The following is a 6,519-nucleotide window of genomic DNA, read 5'->3' on the forward strand; positions in this document are numbered from 1 at the left end:
CTCTAGACTGGAAGCTCCTAGATGGCCAGGATCATTTCTTTTAACCCTACTGTTAAAGCAGAGAAGCTGCTCATCAGAGAAGCAGCGTGGCTCAGTGGGAAAGAGCACGGGTTTTGGAGTCAGAGGTCATGGGTTCAAATCCCGCTCCGCCAATTAGCTGTGTGACTTTGGGCAAGTCACTTCACTTCTCTGGGCCTCAGTTTCCTCATCTGTAAAATGGGGATGAAGACTGTGAGCCCCACCGTGGGATAACCTGATCATCTTGTAACCTCTCCAGCGCTTAGAACAGTGCTCTGCACATAGTAAGCACTTAATAAATACCATTATTATTATTATTATCATTACTGTACTCTGAGAAGCACTTAGCACAGTGTTTAGCACAGAGTAAGCTTTCAATAAAGATGACTGACTGACTTGCATGAATAAGGTATTTTTTTGCAAATTGCTGTTCCCTAATTCTTCAGAAACATTCTGTTCAAAGCATGGAATGAAAACATTCTTTATGCTGGAACCGACTATATTATTCATTCATTCAATCGTATTTATTGAGCGCTTACTGGGTGCAAAGCACTGTATTAAGTGTTTGGAAGAGTACAATATAACAACAAAGAAACGCATTCCTGGCCATAACCAGCTAACAGTCTAGAGGGGGAGACAAACATTAAAATAAATAAATAAATAAATAAATAAATAAATAAATAAATAAATAAATAAATGAATACATAGATAAATAGATAAATAAATAAATAACTTAATTAATTACATATATATGCGGACATATGCATAACTAATGCTGCCATAGATGAGATGGTGATATAAACATAGAATTAATGAAGGAATAATTAATATAGAATTAGTATAAAATTGAAGGGCATTTAGAAATCAGGATGGCTTTAATGTTTCCATTAAACTAGTGCTTCTGGTCGTGACGTGGGTTGCTGTCAGTTTCAATTGAATGAAGGAGAAAAGCAATTTGTTGTGCTCCGAGTTGATTTGGTTCAATCTGTTTAGTGCTGGTTTCCGTTCTCTTAGAGCTGCATGATCTTCCATTGTGTTTTTTTTCCTCTCAGATGTCACAAGTGTGCCTGAAAACGATTTTATGTCTTGAATGCCTCAATATGTGCATTCTACCAGCTTGCCTTTTACTAACTGGCTAGCAGAAATCTCAGTGATCAAGTATTTAACACTAAATGCATTTAAAGATGTTCCTTTAAATGTCAATTGCCATTCTTCTAAAGCAGAGACAAGGATAAAGGGAGAGTAATTCTGGGAACTCGTTGGAAGTCGTCATTCTTCATAATAGGAGATCATGTCATATCAGGGTCAACTCTTTCTCTTGATCACTATGAAAAGTGCCACCACAGACAGATGTTTCGTAGCTGGCCTTCAAACACGACTTTATAAAATTGTCTTCCAGCACTGTCCATGTTTACAAAGTTATCTTTAACGAGGGCATAAGCAGCAGCTTCAGCGAACAACCTGGGAGAATTTACATACGAGACCCAAATCTTCATCCATCTATTATGTTGGCTGAGGGGCTTGGAGAAAGATTGAAGAGACCAGTGGGGGATTATGCTGCCTGATAGGGTTACCACGCAGCAGAATCCCTATCAAAGCTGTCACTACATGAAGACTCTCTAAGGCCCATCCCAGTGTTCTGAAGTTGAAGTTGGGTATCCCAGACAGTGAGATTCTTCCAGTGTGTAGGTAAGAACGATGAGCGACTGCTAACACTTTGTGTCTTGGGAAATTTATTCATTTCCATAAATGTCTGTCTCCCTCTCTAGACTGTAAGCTCATTGTGGGCACGGAATGTGTCTGTCATATTGTTGTACCGTACTCTCCCAAGCACTTAGTTCAGTTCTGCACACTGTAATCGCTCAATAAATACAACTGACTGACAGTAATTAATGCACCTTTGCTGCATCGTTGAATTCTTTACCCACAATGTCTGGCACGGTGTTTGTTTCCTCCTCTTGACATCGCTATCATCTCAAAACTTCTGTTCCACGATGGCTATACCCTTCTGACTGCCGCACGCCTCTGCTTTCTAGCCGTCAGCGGCTATGATGCATCTTTAATGGGCTTCCCTTGTTCTCTCCTTCTATGAGCCCATTTGACAGAGCAGTTACCTGGATAGCCTGCAGCTGTGGACACTCTCTTCTCCTATTCCACCCATCCAGAGAATGTGTGATATGTGTTGAGCATTGCTTAAAATCTGGCGGTCTAGTGATGCATCAGAACCTCATTGGTTTTGATCCCGTTTTCTATTTTTAGGTCAGGTTGATGGAAAATATACCCTAGGAGATATTGTCTTTGCTTTAAACATGGAAAGAGAAGTTGAGATAGATCCAGGTCTTCCAATTTCTAGTATCAGATGTTATGCTCTCATTCCCATTGCCTTCCTTAAAAATAAATGAATTATAATAAAAAACATGTTTTATTACTTGCAAGAAAACGCGTAATATATTTAGGTATATTAATGTCTCCCCTCTCAGGATGGCACCTGGAGTATTTCCAGTACTCTACCAGTCTTAGTTACGGGAGGGAGAGTCAAGCAGAGGTATACCCATTCCATACCTAGCTTGGGCAGTGGTTAGTGAGTGGAAGGCAATCTGCTACAAAACTTCCCCGTGCTGGGCAGCAGCGGTGTGGGAGAGAGTCGAGGGCAGAGACTCAAGTTTACTGCAAGGAAGGAGACAATGGCAAATCGCTTCCATTTTTACCAAGAAAATTCTATTGATCCACTACCAGAATGATTGCAGTTGGAGGTGGGGCATTCTGAGAAGAGAGGTGTCCATGGAGTCACTATGGGTTGGACACGACTCGACAGCATAAGACAAGACAATGTTAATGTCTGGCTCCTCATCCAGATTGTAAGCTTGCTGTGGGTAGGGAATGTGTCATATTGTAATGTTGTACTCTCTCAATTGCTTAGTATGGGGTTCTGCACACAGTAAGCGCTCAATAAATATGATTGAATAAATGAACACGTTGTTCTGCACAGAATTAGAGCTCATTAAATACAATTGACTGACTGACGGATTGTAGTGTGATTCCAAAACAATCAATTATTCGATCAAGGGTATTTATTGAGCATTCACTCTGTGCAGAGCACTGGTTTAAGCATTTGGGAGACTACAAAATAATAACAATACTAATAAATTGGGGTACTTGAAAAGTGCATACTAGGTGCCAAGCACTGTACTAAGCTCTAAGGTAGGTACAAAATAATCAGGTCAGATACAGTCCTTGTTTCCATATGGGGTTGCAACCTAAGTAGGAAGGAGAACAGGTAATGAGTAGACACCACCCTTGTTCTAAGGGTCCCAGAGTCTAGCAAGAGGGACCGACATTAGACAAATTACAGTTTATTCATTCATTCAATCATATTTATTGAGTGCTTACTGTGTGCAGAGCACTGTACTAAGCACTTGGAAAGTACAATTCAGCAACATTGAGAGACAGTCCCTACCCAACAACGGGCTCACAGTCTAGAAGAAGGTTAGAGAGGTTTAAAGAGCAACTAAGTATATGAATATGTACATTAGTTCTTTTGGGGAGGATAAATACCCAAATACCTAGTGGGTGGGACTAAGAGCACTGGTGAGGCAGTATTCATTCATTCATATTTATTAAGTGCTTACTATGTGTGGAACACTGTACTAAGCACTTGGGAAAATACAATACAGCAATAAAGAGTGACAAGGGAGGAAAAAGAGAGTGGGGAGATGAAATCTTAGTCAGGGAAGGCTTCCTGGAAGAGATACAATTTTTATTATTATTATTATTACTATTGAGGTAAATCATATTCATTGAGTGCTTACTGTAGCAAAGCACTGTGCTAAGCACTTGGGAGAGTACAATATAACATCAGTCCCATTAAAAACTGGAGATTAATTTGCAGGAGACTTAGCAACAGGGATGTGTTTGAGGGCAGCCCTGCTTCTCTTAATTAAGTAGTTATAAGATTTTTGTTTGGGTCTTCGGTTTACTGGCCTGGCCTCCCTCACATCTCCATGAATCTAAGAGAAAATGCCAATTAATAAAACTGTAGCTGTCTATGGACAGTAAGAAAGCTGTTTCATTTTTTACCAAGAACTGAACAAGAAATCTCAGAAGTTGGAGACAAAAATATAGCAACTAAAAGGGGAGCCTCTCTCGTCCTCTCCAAAAGGAAAAAAAAAGATGAACCATGAAAGAATGATAATCCCTACACTTCTATTGTGAATTTTGAAGTGAAATGTGGGAAGATTTGGGAGGGAACAGAAAGCAAAGAGAGATGAACAAAGAACCAGTTGGAGAGGCAAGGGGGAATCAGGAAATCTGACACATGTGGGAGTTGTGGGGAGGGGAAGGAGAAGGGAGAGAAAGAAGAGAGAACAGGAAGGGGAGAGGAAAAACAGATGGAGGAGAAAGAGGATGCAAAACACCCCAGAGCTTACCATGCCTTTCAAACTTCTTTGCACTAAATTAACTCCCTAGCCGTCTCTGAGCTATTCGCTTAGTCTCTAACCAACCCTGTCAGCCTTTACCACTTTGAAATAATGTGTTGCACTTCAATCTTGTCAGATAAGAGAACCATGATGGACTCTTCTACTGTCTTTACCATATATTTCCGTGAAGAAAATGCAAAGTCTCCTGACGATGAAGTGCAGCAAAATCCTTCTCTCTAACCAACATCAATGGCCCGATGAACACGTTTCAGAAATAAAACCCTCTGTTCTCCCTATCAACTCTTCTATGTTCTTTCATTGTTCCTATAAATACGAATAGATTTTGCTGAAAGTATATTCAGAATGACTAGTACTTAGAGAGAAATATACCAATCTTCATCCTTGGTGACACTCATTCTGCCCTTGCCTCGCCTTTCATTTGAAGATTCTAGCCACTGTGCAGGTGTGGTTGAAAAGCCCCAACCAATTCACACCATGTGCATGTGAAAATTGTCCTTTCGGGGCAGACGCATTTGCCATTTGGTATACTGATCTTCCTGCAATCTCTGCTCATAATCCTCTCCCTATTGCTGGTCTATCTTTCTCTATAGTCTCTCAGGAGCACTATGATTCATTGCATTGTTCATTCCTGCGATTCACTGGGCCTTTAAAGGGTTTATTTTGGCTTCCCTAGTAGCTCATTATGGTAGGGAAACACATCTGCTAATTCTGTTTGTATTGTACTTTCCCAAGCACTTAGTACAGTGCTCTGCACATAGCAAGCACCAAATAAATGTGATCGATAGAATGATTGTCTCGTTCCCCCTCTCAGTTCACCAGATAAGAACCGCTTGGGTATCCTGTTATCTGTCACCCACTCTCCCAGCAGGCCTGCCTTGCTTTAAGCATTCCCTCCGGGCTAGTGATCTATGTTCCAAGACCTCAAGTGTTTGGATGGTGCTGTGAAACTCATCCAAGTCTGCATGTATCATCTGGTAGGGTTGAAGTCTCATTCCCTTTTGGAAGGCTAGGCCCAACATTAGGACCCTACAGACCTTCGACTCGCACCCGTCCTTTAGGTGATCTGTCTGTTTCCATTTTAACCTCGTCTACTGTAAAACCTACCATACGTGTGCTTTCTTTGCCAAAGAGAGTTTTAAGATTATTAAGAGGGAGTGGAAAAAATCTGAGAAAGCAGGTTTCTCTGAGAAACAGATGCTGAGGCCACATTCCTAGATGAACATACCCAAACTTCACAGGGGTCTCCTCAAATTTCTAAATCCCCCCCTGCTTTTCCAGCAACTTCTCTGCAGACATCTGCCCTCCCCTTTGTGTTAACTTGGCTGTATATGCTTCAAGCACTTTTATACTCCCCCCAGCTCCATAGTGCTTATGTAAGTATTCTGATATCCTATTATTTCCCTTATCTCTAATCTATTTTAATATCCATCTCTCCCTGTAATTTTGTAAACTCCTTATGGTCAGAGATTGCATCTTACTCTCTCTGGTCTACTTTCCCTAGGACTTAGTTGAAGGTTCTTCACATAGCAAGGGCTCAATATATATCATTGATCGACTGACTGATTTGGGGAGCACTTTTACCTGTTTATACTCTCTTGACAGAATTCCCAAAAGGACCAGGACAAAATTAATTCTATTCAAAGAGAAAAAAACCCCAGGCCACAGTGGTGGCATAAGTGGAAGAAATCCTGTTATGGAACGAACATAGAATTCACAACAATTTTTGCATTGTAATTTGCATTGCATTGCAATGAGAAGCAGCGTGGCTCAGTGTAAAGAGCACGGACTTTGGAGGCAGAGGTCAGGGGTTCAAATCCCAGCTCCACCAATTGTCAGCTGTGACTTTGGGCAAGTCACTTAACTTCTCTGTGCCTCAGTTCCCTCATCTGTAAAATGGGGATTAAGACTGTAAGCCCCCCGTGGGACAACCTGATCACCTTGTAACCTCCTCAGTGCTTAGAACAGTGCTTTGCACATAGTAAGTGCTTAATAAATGCCATCATTATTATTATTTATATAGATCAACTGAATTCTTCTTGTTTGATATAGTAAAAAATGAACT

At 40.8% G+C, this 6,519-nt stretch overlaps 1 non-coding gene across 1 annotated transcript; it reads left to right on the top strand.

Moving 5' to 3' along the window:
* Positions 1-2,488: 2,488 nt before the first annotated feature.
* Positions 2,489-2,626, top strand: LOC119929244. Its single transcript, XR_005451377.1, has one exon. It is a non-coding gene; the product is annotated as a small nucleolar RNA SNORA7 (small nucleolar RNA).
* The last annotated feature ends 3,893 nt before the right edge of the window (positions 2,627-6,519 follow it).

Source organism: Tachyglossus aculeatus, chromosome 5 (genome assembly GCF_015852505.1).
Source record: "Tachyglossus aculeatus isolate mTacAcu1 chromosome 5, mTacAcu1.pri, whole genome shotgun sequence".
NCBI classification, from domain to species: domain Eukaryota; kingdom Metazoa; phylum Chordata; class Mammalia; order Monotremata; family Tachyglossidae; genus Tachyglossus; species Tachyglossus aculeatus.